Below are 24,074 nucleotides of genomic sequence, written 5' to 3'. Positions count from 1 at the left end.
TATTAAGTTCCTGCATTTTTCCATGTAAACCCTATTGATATGGGTTTCTCATCTTATTAGAGGAGATGAGACTCTTCTCCCTATGGTTCCATTGATCTTTACCAGTGAGGAAACAGTCCCACACCAAAGGATTTTGAGAAATGGTTATCCATATCTTTATTAGAGGAAGAAGAAATGTCTGAAGTCCCTTTTCTTTGAAATTTAAAAGAAGTACTGAGATCCAGACAATAAAGCATTAAAAAATTAGCAGGAGCTAATTAAATGTTAACATAATGGTAGCTATTTTTTATGTGAGATGGAGAAACATATCGTATGTCTGTATGTGTATATGAGGAGACAGAAAAGCAGAAAGAATATTCTATATATATCTATACACGTGAACAGTGCTTGACATCCATATATCATGTAGCAAAGCACATTACATGGATTATCTCATACAAACCTTATAACACTTTGAGATAAATATTATTATCCACATTTTACAGATGAAGAAACAAACAGGAATTAAATGATTTTCAGTGTCCCACTGGGCAATTAGCAAGTTAAGTGAGGGAGGACTTGAACCAAGGTCTTCCTGCCTCCAAATCTAGAGCTCTTTCTGTTTATAAAAAAGCATAAATAGATTTGGACAAGGAGCTTCTACATCTGAAAGATGGCAGCTTTAGATATGTGTAGATATGTGTGTTTGTATATATTGATATGGAGCAGTGAAGTGGTACAGTGAATAGGGGGCTGGCCTGGAGACTTGGGTTTAAATCTAACTTCAGACACTCAATAGCTGTGTGACCCTGGGCTACTCAATTAATCCTGTTTGTCAAAGTTTCCTCATCTGTAAAATGAGGAGAAGAAAATGGCAAACCATTCCAGTATCTTTGCCAATATCTTTGGACATGACTGATATGACTGAACAATAAATAAATAAATTAATTAATATGTGCACTTATCTACACAGATATACATGAGTCTGGGAGCTTTAAAAATTAGAATTATTCCCCTATAACTGCCTTTAGAAATACAACCTTGATATTTATTGAAGCATCTTTCCTGACATAAGGATCTAGATACAATTTGGGAGATGTCTCATATAAAATCTCTCTGACTCATTCTCCTGACAACAGAAATCCTAAGAACTTAAGTATCTAGCTTATTTTGTTTCTCTCTTCAGGTTTCCTACAGACATTAATCATAAAAAAATGTTTTATTTATACAACAAAAATACAGAAAGAACTCTTCTCCAAGACCACAGATAGTCTAGAAAACTTTCTTTCTAGACTTTCTTTCTTTTGAGGAATTCTTATAGCCCTTGTGACATATACACTGTCCCACGTGACTGATTTTTAGAAAACAAACTTTCCTACTGGGACATGCCAGGTCTACACAACTCAAGTATCAATGAAAAGCAAGGCCTGAGATTGCTCTTCATTATGTTTTTGCACCTGGATTGAATCCCTTACTTGGGTACTTAAGTTTCATGATTCCCTAACACATCAATTTCTTTCCTCCACTTTGGTATTATGTTACTATGGTACCTATTCAGCATTTATATATGGCACTCCTTCCCTTCAAAAGGCCATGAAATACTGCATGAGTCTCTTCAGATTCACATGTGTCTTCCTGTGTCTGTCATCATTGTGTCAACTCCTGTATACATCTGTATTATTTCCATTTGTGTCTCCCTTTCAGAGGTCTATGACATCCCTCTAATATGGAAGCAGTTCCTTTATTGTAATGTACTTCAGGAATTAATAACACAAAAGAGGAGAAGGGCTTTTGCCAGATCATTCTTTACAAATGAATGAAAACTCCTTCCTTAAGCCTTTAAAAAAAATTTTAAGTCCTGGGGCAACTAGGAAGTACAGTGGATAAAACACTAGCCTTAGAGTCAGGAGGAACTGAGTTCAAATGCAGCCTCAGACACTAGTTGTGTGACGTGGGCAAAACACTTAATTACCTCAAAAAATAAGTTTTTACAAATTATACCAGGCACATATATACTACCTCCAAGTATATATTATATAACAGCTTACAAGTGAAAAAAATTATATATATTCATTTTTTAGTGATCCTATTTCCACTTAAAAGTTTAGAAATATAGTTCTTCTGCTAATTATTTTTCGATTCTTGCATCAAGGAAATCTGCTATCCTTCAGAAATGTGCAAAGTTATCAGAGACTCTGGTTTACGATCTATACATCATCAAGTTATCCTTAAAGGATGTCTGACCCACTATCTCTGACCCTGCAGGCGTATTCTATTTTTTGTTTCTTTATTACAGAAAGCAAGTTGTTGCTAGTCCCTCTTAACATCCAACTAATCATATTGTTCCCCATGCCTCAGTTGTGTAATTAATCATGTTGTCTTCTACTTTATAACATCACCACCAATGCTATATCCAATTGTGCTATTTTTTTTACCTACCTTATTCTGTTCTCTCCTGAATCCATAAAAGGACAGTTGTCCTTCTATTTGAGGTCTCTGGCTTAGAACCTGAGGCAATCATACATCCACTCTATTGGTGCTCTACTAATAAACTTTAATCTTGCTCAAATTTTAAAATTTGCCTCAGCCAACTGTGTTGAATTTTACTCCTGACATAGTGAGCTCTTTATATATGCTCTTATTATCTGTATGTTATCTTGCTCCAAATGATAGACAGTATCACACCTCCGCAAATGTAAGCGTCTGTTCAGATGACATTCCCACTTCTCACCACTAGCCTGGCCTCCCTTCATCTTTGGTTCTAATGGCTTGATATCCCCATTCTGGAACTGTGAAGTGACAAAGTGGAGGTATATCCAAGGATATCAATAAGAAACCAGGTCCACCAATAGATGGTCTCTGCTCCCTTTATACTTCCCAAACTGCATACTAATAACAGCTTCTAGACCTAGCCCCTCTTCCACACCGGCAGATCTGCCTCCCTCAGACTGAGAGATCCTTGGTATCCTTTTGTAGTCCCCAGATAGCATGTCCAAACTTGGCTCCTTCCTCATTTACATTTTGACTTAGATCCTCCTTTTATGAGAAATTCTCTGGCTCCAATTGTCCAAAGGCTTATATACATACATACAGGGCTTTGATGAGACTCAGTTCCTCATCTCTTCCTTGTTATTGTTCACCTATTTAAAAGGGAGTCTAATGAGTCTCCCTATGGTCAAATAAATGGTAGTGATTCATTGCTTTTATCGGATCCATATCATTTACTGAAATAATTTTGTAGACTGGAAGAATAGCATTAATTAGAATTGGATAGTTGATCATGTTATGTTTTCAAGAGACAATATGATATCATGAATGGATTATGTTTTCTTTTTAGAACTCCAGACAGCAAACCTAAGTGTCAAACCAGTGCTTATTCTTTTTCACACTCTTCTGATATAAAGCAAGTAATATTTCCCTACTAGTATCTTGGTAAAATCTTGATTATGAGCCTTTATATCCTTAACAAGAATCCAAAGATTCAGATGTTATTTGTAACTGATGTACTAACATCAACATACATGGAGTAAAACCTATGACATCTTGTTGGGTGACTTCATATGCATGTTTTAAAAATATCAGATTCTTAACTCCATTGAGTCATCTACTCCAAATATATAACATAGGGTACAATTAATACCCTTTAGTTGTGGATCTCCTTTAAGAAACCTGAGGATGATGTTTAAGACTTATAAGTTCTTTAAGCACAAAAATCTTAATCTTTATTAATGTATGCAAGAAGGAAAATCACACACACAGAAATATCTCTTATAACATTCTGATATGTAAACAGAAAGGATGGTAAAATAGCTAAAAAGTCAGGCTTAGAGTCAGGAATACTTTGGTTGAAATCTTGAGGCTGGTACATACTAGCTGTGTATCAATAAACAGCAATGCCCCCAGGCCACTTGAAGACAGAAACTTTTTATTTTAACATGAACTCATGTACCTGAATCTTTTTAAAAAATATTTTTGTAACTCAGGGTTCAAACCTGTGTAATTTACAAAAAACACTTTTCATTAGTGGAGAGAATGACTATGTCATGCTATGTGAAGGGGAGAGTAGGTAAGAGTTTGGAAAAGAAGAGACATACTGAATTTTGATAAGTCTTGATTCTTTTATTTCCAATTTATCATATATACATACACCCAGACACATAGATGTACACACATATGCACATACATATACATATATGTGTGTGGGAATGGCGATGTGTATAAAGATCTCTCTGAAGAACTTTGGAATTATGAGCTATGGGAGACATTGGCACAGGACCACCCAACACTGCATGCTAACATCAAAAAGGAAGTATTCTATGAACAAAGCAAATTAAACATGGGCTGCACAAATTTAGAGACATCCCCACTCTAAATGTTCATGTGGATTATGGTGTGTTCAACTCATAGTAGAGTTTTCTGAACTCTCATAGGTCTTACTGGCCAGTCAGACACACTGTATCTCGACTCCTATAATTGTAAAATCATTTTGGCCCTTCAGGAACAAAAATACCAACCAACCTACATATGTAAAATCTTAATACTTGAAATCAGAACAGCAGAGTACTTAAGGCTAAGTACCTACTCAATGTCCCTTACTCAATGGGGGATTTTGTCTACATTGTTGTCTACATGTTCTCTTCTAATTAGACTATCAGTTTCCTTGTAGAGACTACCATTTTTCCTCTTTGTATCTCCAGCAGTGAATACATTTCCTGGCACATAGCAGGTATGTAATACTTTCTGATTGAATGTCTAACTGATTTATGTCTGAGTTTGACTCCAATAATTTATGTTCAACTAAGGGACATATGATTGATTCTCTAATCCATAAAAATTATTCCCACCAATAATATACACTCTGATATATATAGTAAAATATAAAATTTTAATTTTACTTTTCCTGTGTTGAAGCCCCTTTTCCCTGGGCTAGTGATACACTGTTGGTGAAATTGTGAATAGTGGAAAGCAGTTTTGGAACTATACTCAAAAAGTTATCAAACTGTGCATACTCTTTGATCCAGCAGTGTTTCTACTGGGCTTTTATCCCAAAGAGATCTTAAAAGAGGTAAAGAGACCCTCTGCAAAATGTTTGTGGCAGCCCTTTTTGTAGTGGCAAGAAACTGGAAACTGAGTGGATGCCCATCAATTGGAGAATGGTTGAAGAAGTTATAGTATGTGAATGCTATGGAATATTATTGTTCTGTAAGAAATGACCAGCAGGATGATTTCAGAAAGGCCTGGAGAGACTTACATGAGCTGATGCTAAGTGAAATGAGCAGAACCAGGAGATCATTATACACTCCAACAATAATACTATATGATGATCAATTCTGATGGACGTGGCTCTCTTCAACAATGAAAGGATTCAAACCAGTTCCACTTGTTCAGTGATGGAGAGAGACATCTACACCCAGAGAAAGGACTGTGGGAACTGAGTGTGGATCACAATACATTTCTCACTCTCTCTGTTGTTGCTTGCTTGGATTTTGTTTTCTTTCCCAGTTTTTTTCCTTCTTGATCTGATTTTTCTTGTGCAGCAAGATAACTGTGTAAACATGTATACATATATTGGATTTAACATACATTTTAACATATTTAACCTGTATTGGACTACCTGCCATATAGGGGAGGGGTTGGAGGGAAGGAGAGGATAATTTGGAACAAAAGGCTTTGCAAAGGTCAATGTTAAAAATTACCCATGCATATGTTTTGTAAATAAAAAGCTTGATAAAAATTTTTAAAAATCATCATCATCAACAAAAAGCCCTATTCTCATCATGTCACAGTTCATCAAATAACTTTATCATAAGTCACAGCTATAAAGTTGGAAAGGACCTTGGAGGCTATCTAGTCCAACTCTTTCATTTTACAGATGAGAAAAACCAAGGCTGACAGAAATTGAATACAGGTCCTATTTGCCCTTTTTTAGGATTGTATTTGGTTTCTGATAATTGGAAACCTAAGGAACAAGACATCCATTTTCACAAAAGATCTCTTTGGTAGATGGATAATGAAGCTAATGTTAACACCCTTAAAAACCTATTTACCTCCCTTCTCTTGGCAATCTCTAAAAGGTGTCAGTACATACAATACAGATTAACCCTTCTATTTAAGATTATTCTTGTACTATATCAATGGGTAAGAACTTTGAGGGGTTTAAAAATGAAGACAGTTCTCTACAAATATAGATAATTGCTACTGAAACCCAGAAACATAATTAGCACATGATAATTCTTCAAAGGTGAGCAGATAACTGTTTGTATCACGTTTATTTTTGCTAATTGTAAAAACACCTAGTTTAGATATGACCCATGTTTTTGATAGAAATTTTAGCAAAACTGGCATTTCTGAATTGGCACCTTCTAGCTCTCTGATCCCAATTTATCTCTTAATGCTTTAAAAAAAAATTACTTAGTATTTAATTTCCCCTACTTCCATGTAAAAACAATTTTTAAAATATTTTTTTTAAAACTCTGAGTTCCCGATTCTTTCCCTTTCTCCCCCACCTCTCTACTGAGAATATAAACATTTCAATATAGGTTATACATGCAGAACATGTCTATAATAATAATGACCTGGATCCAAGCATGGGTAAAGCAATAGAATCCTGTCTCAGTGCAAACAGAGATCCCCACTATAATCTCCTTATAACCAATTATTCAACCTCCTAACTGGCTATGGGTTGAGAGTTCCACTGCTGCTGCTGAGTCAGTAGCTCTCAAGGCCTGTTCCTGATTTGCTGGGGTTCTGTTAGCATAGCATGCAGTGTACTGTGCTCACTCTCAACCATATTCAACAAGCCTTTCCTGCTGACCTTCTAAGTTGTCTTGGGTGTTTGTGGACTGAGAGGTTTGGAAGCTACCACATTGCCACTGACTCAATTGCCTTGAGGCCTGTGACTGGTTTACTGGGCCTAGGTCAGTGTTGGCACAGCCTATGCCAGCCTGTGCTCTACCCTGACCTTTCAAGGTGTCCTGGACTAGAAAATTATTTCACTCCATCCTTTTGTGTGTTCTAACATACTAAAATTTGTTTAAGTATTTGGAGGGATTTGGGGGAGAATTTGGGAGAGTTCCTACCTTTACGTTGCCATCTTGGTTCCTCTTCTCTTATGCTTTGTAACATTTTCTCAAATATATTGAGATTAATGGCTGAACCAATACTTCCAATTAGTCCAAATCATTAAGAATAAGTGAGCTGCTGAAATGCTATAGGAGACCCAAAATCCTTTACAACACTCACTCAAATTGGTAGAATCCCACTGGATAAAGTGACATGTCTTTATCTTCCACTGTCCCTGAGATCTAATAGCACTGAAAATATCAAAATTATTACCTTTCATTTCTATCATAAGAGTAAACCTTTATAAGAACTATGGCAGGGGAACATCTGGCCCATGAACCGTATCATGAAATCATTTTATTTAGCTCTGCCAAGGCAACTGCAGATGATAATAAGCTAAAAACTACATACAACAACCTCACACTGCTTCAGTTTTTAAAATGATAATTTTGTAAATCCTATACATTATGTTATAAATATCCAAATGGCCCTTGACAGAAAAAAAAAAAAAAGTTCCCCACCCTTAGGCTACGGAGTCTGCTAAATGAGGTCTACAAACAAATTCTTTAATATATTGACAAGTTTCATAAAACAATGGATATTCCTTAATTATGAAGGAGTTATGTTCACTAGTTCCATGTGGGTGTGCTAACCTGCTTTCTTTAAAATAACCAATTATGTATCTCCACCCTCATGATGCTGTCTATTCTATAATCAATAATCCTGTCTTCCTCACTTAACCAATTCTTTATTCTCCAAATCTATATTAAGGCTGGTGAGTCCTACTGCTGGGTCTCTGATCATTCAGAAAAGCCACTGACACAAAGTATTGGTCTCTGCTAACTATCAAGTTGATACTTGGATCACTGTTTATCAGTTTAATTTTCAAATATAACAGCATCTACTAAATCGATCCAACAGTGAGATCCACTAACTGTATAATATGCTGAAATACTTTAATTTTCTTATTCAAATTTCAGCACTCCATTTATATCCTAATATTTCTAGTCATTTTTCATACCATTATTATGAATGAGACATTTAGACTACAGAACTCCATAATGGTGCCATTGATTAGCAGTTCTGAAATATTCTTCCTGAGGTCCGACATCTGAGAAAGTTATTTTGCAACTTTATCCTCTTAAGAGTCTGCAGCCACAAAGCTGAATAATTTGAATCACCCTTTGTGCACATTATGTATTACATTCAAGAAATAGTTTCTCTGACTTTTCCACAAAGCTAAAAATCTTCCTTCTCTTCGTGTAGCAAACAATAGGGAACTTAATATAAATATTTTGAGTGCTCTCCAATAACAGCAAACACTTAAGTACTAACTTAATGCCTTATGTTTGTTTACTTGGGGCAAGGAAAACATTTAACTGCCTTTTGATTTATTCATTTATGCTTGAGAAGAGCTAATCAATTTTACTACAGCCAGGAATGCCAACCAGGGAGGCAACTGGAATCAGTAGATCCCACTCTGGCCACTACTATCCTTTAAGTGTTCTCCTGTTAATGCATAAACTTGAAGGCAAAGATGTCTTAATTTTTATATCTGTATACTTGTCTCTTAGCACAGAACACGTAGAATTTAGTGAATGCTTTTTGATTTATTTATTCATTCATTTAAAGTGCATTAGAAATGCCTTGGGAAACTGGCCAAAATGGGTATAATAAGATGAACTCCCCCTCACAGCTACTCTACAAAAATCCAAAACTACCAAATTGGGTCCTGACCAGGAAATCCAAGGAAAAATAAATCATAATGATCTATAAACAATGTAGTTAGAGTCTAGCCAGATGCTGAAACTTCCTTAAAACAGATTAGTAGGCACTGGGAGGAAAAGGTTCAGGATCTAACACAGGAGTGCCCAATACAGTGTGAAAAGCAGAAACAAATGCCAACTATCAGATCTATTACAAAAAATTCTAGAATTGGGTCACAAATCCAGTGCAAATATGGATGTCTAGGGCAAGAAGCAACAACCATAGTAAAGCTGTGCACTAATTAGAAAGACAGAACAATGATTCCTAGAGCAGAGCAGAGCCTCAGCTCCCTGCCCAATCTGAAACCTAAAACCAAATAAGCAGAATAGAAGGGAGCCTGTATTTCTATCACTCTGAATCTTCAGAGTTTGCCAACTAGCTGATAGTTAATTCCAATAGAATCTACTGAAGCTCCAATCAAGGGCAAAACCACAAATACTTTTCTTAGACCAAAAACCAATTCATGAGTTTGCAAAGCTCAGACTAAGCAAGCAGCAGTTATATACCTTGGAACTCATGAACAGAACTGGATCTCAATTCTTTTTTTTTTTTTTTTTAATATTTTAATAGTTTTTATTTACCAGATATATGCATGGGTAATTTTACAACATTGACAATTGCCAAACCTTTTGTTCTAATTTTTCCCCTCCTTCCCCACCCCCCAGATGGCCAATACATGCTAAATATGTTCGAGTATAAATTAAATACAATATATGTATACATGTCCAAATAGTTGTTTTGATGTACAAAAAGAATCGGACTTTGAAATAGTGTACACTTAGCCTGTGAAGGAAATCCAAAATGCAAGCAGACAAAATTAGAGGGATTGGGAATTCTATATAGTGGTTCATAAACAACTCCTAGAATTCTTTTGCTGGGTGTAGCTGGTTCAGTTCATTACTGCTCTATTGGAACTGATTTTGTTCATCTCATTGTTGAAAATGGCCACATCCATCAGAATTGGTCATCATATAGTATTGTTGTTGAAGTATACAATGATTTCCTGGCTGGATCTCAATTCTAGTTTTTAGTCCATTTTGAAGCCTACAGAGGAATAAACATCAAAGGAATCCAAGAACAAAGGGGAAGCTCATAGTTCTAACACTGAACTAATCAGCTGGCTGATAATGGATAAATACAGCAGCAGTATACTGGAAAAATACAGCAAGCCTACAGAGCTATTGTTCAGACTGGGACCTTTTTTCTGCATTTGGGCTATTTGGAGTGAGAGGTTCTTGTACCTAGCTTTCAGCTCATCATTTGACTGTGGTTGCCTTGGCAGGGGACAAACCAAATGATTTTGCAGGCCTTATATGACTCGTGGGTTGGACCTTCCTCAGTCCTGGCTTTGATCCAAATTGATGTCAGTGACTGCAAAACCTAGACCAAGGAAATAGCAACCCTGTCCTGGTTAAGACCACTTTGGAAGCCTTGAGCTCCAGTTTGAGATATGTCTGAGATTCCTAGAAAAATACAACACTCAGTATCCACAAAAAAACCCTAGCAATAGCACCAGCATAGATCTTCTCTCCAAAACTGCATAGGGATCAGCCTTGACTTGAAGTCTAAAGTTATAGGAAATAGTTCAGAAGAATAAGCCAACCAAAATAACAACAAAAGAACCCCCCCATAAAAAGTTATTGTGGGGACCGAATAGCTCAAGACACAAACCCAGAAGAGAATGATTATACAACATTTACAAGTAAAGCTTCAAAAAACAAAAACAAAAATTATGTTTGAACAAAAGTTCAGCTATATTATAAAAAAGATATGAAGAATTTTCTTTTTGATAGTTAAAAATCATTTTACAGGAGAAATGAAAATATTAAAAGAATTTAAAAAGAAAAACTATGAGCAAAGGCTTTAAAAGAGAATTAATACTTTAACATAAGAGTTTCAAACCAACTCCTTAAAAATTAGACTGAAACAAAAGAAATTGATGACTCCACAAAACAATAGGGAATTTTAAAAAAAGAAAAAAAATAGACAAAAATTTAAGGTATGTAGTAGCAAAAATAATTGATCTGAAAAGTAAATTGAGGATTTAAGAATCATCAGACTACTTAAAATTACTTCACATGATTATAGTGTGTAAGTAGAAGACTACAGAAATAAGGAAAAAGGAGTGACTACAGTGGATAACACTTAAAACCCATTTTTATAGTACAGACTATACACACATACATAAACAATCACACATGAGTGCCTTTGGCTGCAGAAACATATTTCACTGAAAAGAAAAAGAAGAAATTAAAAGAGTTAAGAGGAAAGAATGAGAGGAAAGATAAATTCAGGAAGAGATTAATTAGTCATAGGAAAAATAATGAATAATGAAGGAGGATTTTTTTAAAAGAGTAATAACAAGTAACTGAACTCTGAAAAGTGTTATGACCCTGGATATCTTAGAATCAGCGGGAGTCAGGATAAGCAAAAGTCTTTATTCCTGGTCTTTTGGGTCGACATTATGAGATTAGATCTAACAATCTCCACATCTCCTTCCTCTCTCTCCACTGCCAAGAGAATGAATTTCCTCCTCCTACTCCACCCACTGATCTCACTTCCCCTTCTTTGTCCACACCCTCTGATTGAGCCAGCATAGAATAGTTAAGTAGGGTCATCCTCCTAACATGTTAATAGAGAATTGTCCAATTGGTGATTAGCCTCAAGTGCTAGATTACCTTGCATCTAAGTTAAATACATCTGCTCAGTTCTAGCCCTTTACAGAGATGGAAAAAACAGAAGAGGGGCAAAGAAGAAAAAGAATTAACAAAGAACATCAAATGAAGAACACTGATGCTAAACAAACTCCTTAATTACCTCATCACCCTCTTATTCTTTATAAAAAAGAGGATGGGGGAGAGGGAGAAATAAAGAGAAAAGTGTAAGAGAATAAGATGGGGAGAAATATTGATCATAACTATGAATGTGAATGGAATAAACATCCATGAAAAGGAAGAGGATGGCAAAATGGAAACCGGAATTCAAACATGTGTACACGTTCAAAACACAAAGATTCACACAAAGTTAAAAAAAAAGGGGGGGGGGCTGAAGCAAAATCTATTGTGCCTGAAGTCACAAAAGCCGAACTACCCAATCATAGTTTCAGATAAGGCAAAAGTAAATACAATCTTAATTAAAAGCAATAAACAAGGAAACCATGTTATGCTTAAAATTGCTGAGAATAAATATTAATAAAAATGTGAACTGAATGGCATAGAATCTACATACATAAAGAATCTCCATACTTACAAGGGGAAGGAGATAGTAAAAATATGACAGAAGAGGAAAATCAATGTACTCCTTGCAGACAACTACAAAAAAGAAACAAGAAGATAAGGCCCTGAAAGGAATTTTTGAAAAGTTAGATCTCTGACAGTTATTTAAAGGAAATAGAATGAAATATAATTTTTTTTCAGCAGTGAATGGTCTCTTTGCAAAAATTATTAGTGTGAGGGATAGAAAATCCTATCCAAAAATGACTACTCAGAGGTCACTCATAGAAAAGCAGAATTATTTATTAGAATCTCAAGAAGCAGACCCCATCCTGGTCTGTGAGCCAAATTCACAGCAGGAGAAAGCCACTCCCTTGAAAATGCTCACAACTTTTATACATTTCAGACAAAGAACCTCCAAAATCCCACCCTCCATAGGTTGTGATTGGTCATACAAATCTGCACCCCCTCCCCCATTTGGTCAGTGGAATGCAACTGACAAGGTGATTTACAGCCTCTTCTTTGGACAATGGAATGCAGCCTAGGCCTTCACGTGACTGGGGCCTATAGGTCTGGTTTACGTTAGCTAGCAGTCTCTGATCAATATGTGCTTAATCTGTAAGTTCTTCACCATACCTTACTCCACACATTAGGACATAAAAACCTTACAAACAAAATGTTGAAAAAACTAAACATAGCTTTTAGGGAATATCATATAATGAAATTTTATTAAATAAAGGACCATTAATTCAAAATGCTTCAAGTAAATAAGAAGATAAAAGACTAGACATTTTCTTCAATGTCAACCTCTCAAACTCTCCAAATAAGTTTAGCTGTCCTTCATGGTCTAGAACACAAAATCCAAAAGGAAGTTAAAAAACGTGAACTGACCAAGAGTTGATTCACTATCCAACTCCTACCTCCTATATTACTGGCAGGACGTACTGAAAAAAGGCTGAGGATCATAAATCTCTCAGAAAAAACATGGCAGGATAAATAACTTTACCACCATAATGAGGGAAATAATAAAAAGAACTATTCAGAACTTCTCTAAATACAGAAAATGAAATATCAGCTGAAAGAATTTACAAATCACCATCAGGAGACCAAAACAAACAAACAAACAAACAAACTCAAGGCTGCAAACTCCAACACTCATAGTGATTAAATTAAAAAATTCAATTTAGAAACAAAAGGTTTACAAGAGAAATATTTCCAAATATAAATGAAAGGAAATTCAAATAATGTAAAACTATTTTGCACCCACAAGAATATAAGAAGGAACAGAATATTATGTTCCAAAAAGCAATGGAACACAGGATAAAGTCCATGGTGACCTACTTTACAAATTTGAGTTTAACTATATATAAAAAACATGCATTTTCAATAATAAAGAAGAAACATGAAAATGTTTTTAGAAATAAAAACCATAACTGGAGAGAGTATTTAATTTTCAAATATCCCAAACAGAAATGCAAGAGGAATATCTTAGAAAACATAAAATGCTCATACTAGTTAAAAACTAGATAGAAATCTTAAATAACCCAGTCTTTTAAAAGAGATAATAGATTGAGCTATAAAGGAACTACTGAAAAAGCATGAAAATTTTTTGCTCCTGATAGATTCAAAGGAGAATTCTATCAAATTTTTAAAGAACAGTTACTACCTATATTTCATAAATTATTCTCAAAAATTGAGAAAGAATGCACTCTACCAGAATCATTTTTTTTTATGAAATAAATAGATCTTAACACCTAAACCAAGGAAAGACAAAACACAGAAAGAAAACTAAGACCAATACTACTAATGAATGTTAATTTAAAATTTTTAAACAAAATCTTATCAAATAGATTACAACAATTTATCCAAGAGATCATTCATTATTACCATCTAAGCTTATACCGAAGATGAAAGGATGGTTCAATGTTAAAGACAAACAAGCAATGTAATTGGTCATATTAAAAACAAAATCATTCAAAACCAAATGACCATCTCCATAGATGAAGGAAAAGTCTTTGAGAGAATACAACATTCTTTTGTACTAAAAATATTACAAAGCATAGGCATAAACAAACCTTTTTAAATTAAAAAGAAGTTATCTAAAACAAAAAAAAACAGCATTACACACAGAGAATACACTAAAATCTTTTTACAATAAATATGTGTGAAGCAAGGATACCTACTCTTTCTTTCTTTTTTACCCATTACCTTATTTCCTATTATCCATCCCCCCTTCTCTCTCTCTCTCTCTCTCTCTCTTTCTCTCTCTCTCTCTCTTTCTCTCTCTCTCTCTCTCTCTCTCTCTCTCTCTCTCTCTCTCTTTCTCTCTCTCTCTCTCTCTCTTTCTCTCTCTCTCTCTCTCTCTCTCTCTCTCTATTTAAAGCTTTTTATTTTCAAAACATATGCACAGATAATTTTTCAACAATGACCCTTGCATAGCCCTGTGTTTCAGATTTTCTCCTCTTTCCCCCCATCCCCTCCCCTAGATAGCAAGCAATCTAATATATGCTAAATATGGTAGAAATATGTTAAATCCAATATATATAAACATATTTATACAATTCTCTTGCTGCATATGAAAAATCAGATCAAAAAATGAAAGTAAATGAGTAAGAAAACAAAATGCAAGTGAACAACAAGAAAAAGAGTGAGAATATTATGTTGTGTTCCACACTCTGTTCCCATGGTTCTCTCTCTGGCTGTATATGTCTCTCTTTATCACTGCCCAAGTGGAACTAATTTGGATCCTCTCAATGTTGAAGAGAGCCACGTCCATCAGAATTGATCGTCTTATGGTCTTATTGTTGCCATGTATAATAATCTCCTGCTCCTGCTCATTTCACTCAGCATCAGTTCATGTAAGTCTCTCCAGGCCTCTCTGAAATAATTCTGTTGGTCGTTTCTTACAGAACAATAATATTCCATAACATTCATATACCACAATTTATTCAGCCATTCTCCAATTGATGGGCATCCATTCAGTTTCCAGTTTCTGGCCACTACAAAAAGGGCCACCACAAACATTTTTGCATGTGGGTTCCTTTCCCTCCTTTAAGATCTCTTTGGGATATAAGCCCAGTAGTAACACTGCTGGGTACAAGGGTATGCACAGTTTGATAACTCTTTGAGCATAGTTCCAAATTGCTCTCCAGAATGGATCAGTTCACAATTCCACCAACAATGTATCAGTGCCCCAGTTTTCCCACATCCCCTCCAACATTTGTCATTATCTTTTCTTGTCATCTTAGCCAATCTGAGAGATATGTAGTGGTATCTCAGAGTTGTCTTAATTTGGATTTCTCTGATCAATAGTGTTTTGGAGCATCTTTTCATATGACTACAAATAGTTTCAATTTCTTCATCTAGAAGATGTACTCTTAACCAAATAAGAGTTTCAAAAGATAAAATAGATAAGTTTTGATCATTTGAAATGGAAAAACTTCTACAAAGATAAAATTAATGCAACTAGGACCAGAAGTAATTAAATGGAAAAAAAATGCATCAAAATTTTCTGATACTGGATTTAATAGCTAAGACACATAAATTATACATACATACACACAAATGTATATATACATATATGTGTGTGTTTATGTATGTATATGCATTCTGAGAGATGATTTATTTGAACTCCTACTCTATTCCAATAAGTATTATTCAATTTGATAGAGTTATATCAAAGTTTTGTATATAAGGCCTCAGAGCTGTGAGCTTCAGGTTCTAAGTTCACTTGCTTAACCATAGAAAGTTAATTAAATGTCCTCCATCCTTCTTTTGCCTTGTCATTGTGACCAAGTCCAGCACGACAGAGGTGACAATGACATGGAAGGTCCCTCAAAATGCTTTTGGACTTTTGAACCAATCTTTTGTCCAATTATGACCACATAATTCACTGATTGTGATAGCTTGTATCATTTCCTCCTGCCCATAGTAAGGAGCTTATCCATTTTAGATAGAGAAATTCCTTACTTTACCCAACTTGAGACTCTAATCATATATTATTTTGTTTATTTTAGTTTCTGTGTCACATGTCAACCAATGGAATTATTCTGTTTTTAGTATACCTATTCCGTAGTGACTATCCTTGTTAAGCCCTGGAAAGAGGAGGCGTCTCAAATTGTGAGAAAGATGTGAGGTCCACTTCATTAGAGTACATGGACTCTTTAATAAAATACCATTGGCTCAGAGCTCTGCTTGAGTTTCTTTTATTACAGGTGGGATAATTTTAATCCTCACAGTATGTATGTGTATATATGTGTATATATACTTACACATGTATGCATATAATTTTAATTTCCCAATAGATAGTCAAAAGATATGAATAGTTTTCAGAAGAACTCCTATTCACAAACACTAATGAGAAGTGCAAGTTAAAACAACCCTGAGATTGTCTGCAAATTGGCAAAAATTACAAAAAACTTCAATAGTCATTGTTGAAGGAATTATGGAATGGTAGGTATACTAATACTTTGTTGGTAGAGTTATAAAATGGTATGACCAGTTTGGAAAGCAATTCGGATGCAAATGAAATAACTAAAATATCTATACCCCCTTTTTTTTTTTTTTTTTTTTGCCAGAGTCTCCATTACAGGGATTATAGTCCAAGAAAATCATCTTTAAGAAAATCTCCAGATACTTGAAAATATTTATAACAGTACTTTTTGTGATACTAGGGAATTGGAAACAAAGTAGATGCTCATCAATTGGGAATGGCTAAACAATTGTTACAGATAAATGTAATGATGGAATATTACTTCACTATAAGAAATGCTGTGTGTGATGAAAACAGGAAGTCTTCCCCAAAGATCTTTTAATTCTAATACCTTCTCAGTTAATTATTTCCTCTTTATATTATATCCAGCTTGTTCTGTATGTAATTATTTTCATGTCATCTCCCTGATTAGGTTGTAAACTCCTTGATAGCAGAGACTGTCTTTTCTCTCTCTTTTTTTTCCCCCAGTGACTGTCATGTTGGGCCCATATAGCAGGTGCTTAGTAAATATTAATAATTAATAATCACTATATATTGATTGATTAATTAGGTTATCATAAAAAATGGATGGTTACATCCCAAATATTTTGGTGTGTTTTGCAAGCACAGCAACAAAATATAAATTGAATTAAAGATAATGATGAGACAACATACTAAAATGTCTGAACTGCAGCCAAAGTAGTTCTTAGAGGAAAATATATATGTTTAATCTTATTAGTAAAAGAGAGAAAGAGCAGATCAACAAATTAGTTATACAAATAAAAAAGCCCTACAAAACAAACATGTTATATTATGGAATTATTATTATTATTATTCCATTATTATTATGGAAAACTTCAATTAAACAAAAAATAATAATTCTAAAATTCAATTGTTTAACAAAAATGAAAGAAACAACCATTAAATTAATCAATAAAATTAATTGCTGGATTTTATAAACTAAATATAAACCAATAATTATAATTATAATTATAATAAATTGTTAATTTAGTTTCTGAAAAATAGCCAGTATCAAAAAATGAAAAATGTGAATTCACAACAAATGAACGATTAAAGGAAATTATTACAAAGTATTTTGTTCATTTATATGCCAATAAAAACTCATAATATAAATGAAATGGATGGATATTTACAAAAATATTTACTGCTTAGATTAAGGGAACAAGAACTAAGAGGGTTTAACCAACCCAATCTCAGAAAAAGAAACTAAATAAGATACAAATGAAATCTCAAATTTAAAAAAGATAGAAACAATTGATTTACAAGGAGATTTTATCAAACATTTAAAAATAATTCCAATATTGTAAAAACAATATTGTATTTTCCTATCTGAAAAATATGAAAAGATATGAATCTGTCAAATTCCTTCTAGGATTTAAATATGGTCTTAATACCAAAACAAAGAAAATTATAAACCAATATTTCAATTAATAATGATGCAAATAGTGACAAGCAAAATATTATCAAGAAGACTAACATATCACCAAGTTTAGTCTATAATTATAACCAGAAAAGATTTCTATCACAAAAGCAATGCCAGTTCAAAAACAAGAGGATGCCCATCAGTTCAATATTAGGAAAACTTTCATCATAAGTAAATTACATTAATAACAAAAATAAAAAAAACATGATTCTATAACAGATATAGGAAAAATTTTGAATAAGTTATACTGTTAAAAATACTAGGAAAATGGGAATAAATAGATCTTTCATTAATTACAAAGAGCCAATGCTATTTTTAATGAGTATAAACTATACAAGCCTTTCCAATAAGATCAGGGTAAAAGAAGAATGTCTATTATCACCATTATTTTTACTATCATGTTAGAAATGTTAACTCTAACAATATGTCAATAAAAAGAAATTGAGGGAATAAGCATAAGCAAAATAGAAACAAAATATCACTTTTTTACATTTATGATTGTTGGTTTAGAGAATCCGAGTTAAGTTAGTTAAAAAGTAACTGAAACAATAACTTCAGCAAATGTAGGATGTAAAATGAATCCACATAAATAATCAGTATTTCTATATATTAATCAAAAAAATCAAGCAAGAAAAAGAGAAAGAGAAATTCTATTAGAAATAAATACAGAACATACTTAACACTACCTGCCATGGCACAGAAAAACAGTATAAACATTCTTTATGCAAATATAGATGTAAAGAAGCAGAGATAAATTAATTGCTCATGGTAAGACTAAGCCAATACAATAAAAATCAAAATTAATTTCCTTGTTCAATGCATTACAAATAAATTATACAAATGTTGTTTTATAATAATAATAAATTGGGTAGATAATGAAAAGTAACAAATAAACACTGTAGCCTAAGGTTTGATAAACTAAAAGATCCCAGTTATTTGATTGGGATCTCAAAAATATTTGGGAATACTTGAAAAATATCTAGCAGAAACCAGGTATAGAGCAGTATCTAACATAAAAATAAATATCATAAACAAATTTGATGGTCAAGAAAGAAAATACCTTTTAGATCAAGGGAATGGAAGATAAAATTTCATGGTCAAAGAGTGGATAGAGTCACAGAGGACAATTGAGATTATAATAAAATTAAGTTTTGTACAAAGCTAATATAAGTAATATTCAAAAGAAAGCAGGTTAACTAGAAAAAAAACTTTGTAGCAAGTTTCTCTGAAAAAAGCATTTTCAAGACAATATAACTAATCTAAATTTATAATTCATATTACAATATATTAATTATAAGATATGCCATTATTAATATTATATACTATACATCATATATCATACACTATTATATTATTTATTATGTTGTCTATTATACAGATTATAGTAGTATAGTATATAATATGTTAACTATAATGTAACTAATAATATAACTACTGAAATATAATGTATTTATAGCTAATCAAAATTTTAATAATAACAGTCATTTTCCAATTGATAAACAGTTGAAGGATATGAATAGGAATTTCCATTTAAAGAAATCCAAATCATTAATTGCCATATGAAAACATGTTAAAAATAATGTATGAGATATAGCCTTATACTTATCAGATTGGCAAAGCTGACAAAATTAGGAAATGACAATTGTTGGAGTGATTATGAAAAATCAGGTACTGTAATCACTTTATTAGTAGAGCTGTGAATTAGATTAGTCATTCTGGAAAGCAATTTAGAATTTTGCCCCAAAAGTTATTGAACTGCATACCTTGTAACTAAGCAATAATACCACTACTACATTTATATTCCAAAGAGCTCAAAGAAAGAGGGTTAGGGTTAGGGTTATTTAGGTTATTTAGGGTTAAATATTTACAAAAGTTATTTTAAAGAGTAGCAGATAACTGGAAAACAAGGAGATGCCCATCAGTTGGGAAAACACAGAAAAAATATGGTTTACATAAATACAAACAACTAACTATTGTGTTGTAAGAAATGATAGAGGAAAATTTCAGAAAAACAAGGGAAGACTTGTATGAATGGATGCAGAATAAAAGGAGCAGAACAAAGAGCACAATTTATGCAATGGAAACAACATGGTAAAGAAAATAAGTTTGAAAGACTTAACAATTCTGATCAATGCAATAATCAATCATGATTTCAGAGGAAGAAACCATGATATCATGTAAACATCTCTTGCCTCCCATGGGAAGAGAGGAGATATATAATTCCACTGTGAATCAGTTTTCCTTGAAGTAAGAGGAAAAGATGTCATTCTATTATTCCAGTGCTCTGTCTTTGTTGTAAGGGGAGAGAAAACCATTCCATCTTTCCAAGTGTCCTGACTGTTTTTTCAGGCTCCTGCTGGAAGGGGAGAAACATCATTTCACTGTACCAGTCTCCTGTCTTTATGGAGAAAGTAAAGGAAGTCATTCTACCTTTGGCATAATTAAAATTTTTAAATATATATGCATATATATATGTTAAAAAGTACATTAAAGCAACATCAGAACTCCAGAGGTTATTTGTTAAGCATCAACATTTTTTAAAAAATTAGATAACTGCTTCATCTGAAGCATTTGAATAGCATATTCCAACCAGCCATGGTTTGAAGGCCTCCTCTCCATGTAATCAGATATTGCCACATAAAAATAACTAAAATTTCCTGAAGAAGATCCTAAAGATCCTTATATTCTAATGCAAAAGATCTATGGGGTAGTGAGCTGGGAAGGGCATATTAATCTAGAAAGTTACAAGGACAGTAAGTGGAGCCATAGGAGATTGTTATAACCACATCCAGGAACTATTGCTCTAATCATGATTCAAAGCTCCAGAACAAGAAAAGGTGTAAGGCTGCCATGTTAGGAACCTCCGCAAAGAGAGAACTCCAGCTTGGCTCTTTTATAGCTAAAGGGGCCTGTGGGTGGTGTCCCAAATTGGCTCAGATCTGAGTAGAGGTTGTGAGAGACTTGATGATCTATTGGACTTCAAAAGGGTACCTTTGACAGGATTTGGGAATCAAAGATTCTAGCTTCTTGAATTGATAAATGCATCAGCTAGAAGGGCTGGGAATCAGAAAGGAATAAATTAATATGAAAGGATTAGTTTCTTAAAGGGAGCACAACCCACATCATTCCCCCCTCAAGCAGTTAAAACTTAAATTCATTTAAGAAAAAAAGACTTGGGGAAGAGTCTCTTATTGAGGCAGAATTGAAGATTTCCTCCTTCAAGGATTTTCCGAGTTCTGGGTCCCCTCTTCATTCCTCCCTCAAGCAGTCACCTCCAAATGCATGTGAGAAAAGGGGCAATGATCTCCTCTTAACTGCTTTGAGCTGACAAGGGTCGTAGAGATCTGGGGGTTCATGCCAGGAGGTGAGGCGTGAGGTGTGAGATTTGGGGATGGCAGCAAGGCATCTAAGGGATGTTTGTCCCAGTCAGTTGTCCTCAGTCAGTCCCATGTTCTCCAGGCTGAAGAGCAGTTGAGAATCCAAAGTTTGAAGCCTAGAGAAAACAGATCTCGGGAGCAGATTAAAAGTGGGGTGTCATCCAGGGTGGAGGCAACTTTTGGGAATGGGGCAAAATGCATTAGGTCACTTCTGTGGGCTGCTTGTAGGATGCTAATGGCCCATCTAACTATCAAAGAGAAGCAGGAGAAAATGCTGAGAGCAAAAGATTATTTGTAGCCTAGCCCTTTCACCCTTAATTTCCAAGAAAGCGAATTCCTCCAGGGGTTGGGATTAAAGCAGAGGTTCTCAAACTACTGCTGGCTGGCTAGGTGCAGCCACTGAGGACATTTATGTGCCTGCCAGGTTGTGGCAAATGGGCTGAAGGGTGGAGACAGAGTGTAAGCTTTTGTTTTTATTATAGTCCAGCCCTCCAACAGTCTGAAGGACAGTGAACTGGCCCTCTATTTAAAAAGTTTGAGGACCACTGAGGGTGTGGACTCAGAAGTCAGGGGAGGCAGGAGGCCTTGATATCTAGTCAAGATAAGAATGCAATTTAAACTCTTAGAAATCTCTTAACTGTCTGATGCAGGAGAAATTCTATAGCTACTCCAAGCTGTCCATGGACCCAGAGGGGTTTCAGTCATGTTTTGTAAAGGACACCAGAAAGGAGATTCCATTCAGGTCAAGGGGAATAGATTTGCAGATTCAGCTGCTCCAGCTGCTGTCCATTTACCCCTATGGCATCTTTAATCCCCCAGCTCTCTGATTCTTAAAACCCTTCATATACTCATAGGAACAAACCCTTGCAGAACAAAGGGAATATACCCTTTCTCCTTCTGGCTGGTTTCAAACACCCTCAAACTGATAATCCTGGAAGCAAGTCAATGGAAATTTATTTTTGGTCTTTACCAAGCTACCCACTTGGCAAGAAATGCTCTTCAATAACAAAACTACCAGAAATCTTAAAATTATTTCAACAGATGAAAATACACAAGAGTTTTTGGCAAAGTACAACATCCTTTCTTATTAAAAACACTAGAGAGCATAGGAATGGAGCTTTCCTTAACTAATAGCAATTATTATGAGGACAACATAGAAGCCTTTCCTATAACATCAGATGTGAAGCAAGGATGCACATTATCACCACAATTGTTCAATATTATACTAGAAATGCTAGCTATTTAATAATAAGAGGGGGAAAAAGAAATTGAAGGAACCAGAATAGGAGATGAGAAAACAAAACTATCTTTCTTTGCAGATGATATGCTGATATATGTGAAGAATCCCAGAGAAGCAACTAAAAACTAGTTGAAATGATTTAATAACTTTAGCAAAGTTGCAAGATTTAAAATAAACACATATCTATATATGACCAACAAAGTCCAGCAGCAACAGATAGAAAGAGAAATTCTATTCAAAATAACTGCAGACAATATAAAATACTTTGGGAGTCTATCTGCTAAGACAAACCCAGGAAGTATATGAATACAATTACAAAACACTTTTCACACAGATAAAGTTAGATCCAAATAATTTTTTTAAAAGGGAGAGAACTAATCAAGGCTAGACAGAAAAGATTAACAAACTCATAATAGCACACTCAAAAAGCAATATGGTAAGCATGATTTTATGATGAAAAATTAAAGAATGTTTCAAAATCTTGTGAACTCTCCCTAAATATATGAATAGGCAGTTTCTAAGGAAGAAATTCAAATGATCAATAGTCAAGAGGAAAAAGAAACATTCCAAATTACTTATAAAGAAATGTAAATTAAAGCAAATGTGAGTTCTTACCACACCCCTATCAGAATAGCAGAGCTAATCAGAAAATGGAACATGACAAATACTAGAGGGGCTATGGGAAAATAGGCAAAATTAACTCAATGTAGGTGGAACTTTGTATTGGCCCAGCCCTTCTGAAAAGCAATTCGGAACTACACCCAACAAGTCACCAAATTGTACACACCCTGTGACCCACAGTAACACAACTATTAGTTCAAAGAGATCAAAGAATGTGAAAAAGGAAATGTGTATAAAAATATTTATAACAGTTTTTTTATGATGGCAAATAAATGGAAGCTAAGGGGGCTGCTAATCAACTAAGGAAATGTTAAGTTATAGCATATGTATGCAAAAGAATGCTATACTGACCAAATAAATGATTAATGGGACAGTAGAAAAACATGGAAAGACTTGAATGAACTGATGGGAAGGTAAGGTGAACAGAATCAAGAGAACAATTTATATTAATAACATCAACATGGCAAAATTGAACTATTTATTATATTAGTGCAATTGAGTAAGATAGACAGGTGAAGCTTTCTCAAAGAAGTTTATAAGACTAGGCTTACGTCACATGATTTCTATTCCCAGAGTCTGCAGAGCCAGAAGATCAGGTCTTGGGCCCAAGTTGCAGAAAGTCAGATAGTCTCTAGGCCTTGGGGTCTCTAAAAGCCAAGACTCTAGATCAGTGGCAGGAAGTGACAGGAAGCAAACAACATTGGTGACCATTTATCACTGGTTATTTCCTTTTAGTCTATCCAATGAAAAGGCTTGGATCTTTTGCTATTTAACAGCTTTACTGCCCCGATATATCAGGTCCATGAGCACATGTTGGGAGCTGAAATGCTTCCCAGGTGTGCTTGGGTCTTTCCCTGTAGGAACTAAATGATGCTTTCTCTTTCTACCCGAAGATGTCTCT

The 24,074-nt window shown here is 34.3% G+C and overlaps 1 protein-coding gene across 11 annotated transcripts in view; it reads right to left on the bottom strand.

Moving 5' to 3' along the window:
- Nucleotides 1-24,074, bottom strand: part of LOC141551272 (phospholipid-transporting ATPase ABCA3-like) — a 249,925-nt gene that overhangs the window by 184,682 nt on the left and 41,169 nt on the right. The gene's annotated exons all lie outside the window — the stretch shown is intronic.

This window comes from Sminthopsis crassicaudata, chromosome 1 (genome assembly GCF_048593235.1).
Source record: "Sminthopsis crassicaudata isolate SCR6 chromosome 1, ASM4859323v1, whole genome shotgun sequence".
Lineage (NCBI taxonomy): Eukaryota > Metazoa > Chordata > Mammalia > Dasyuromorphia > Dasyuridae > Sminthopsis > Sminthopsis crassicaudata.
This window is presented reverse-complemented; position numbering and strand designations above follow the sequence as displayed.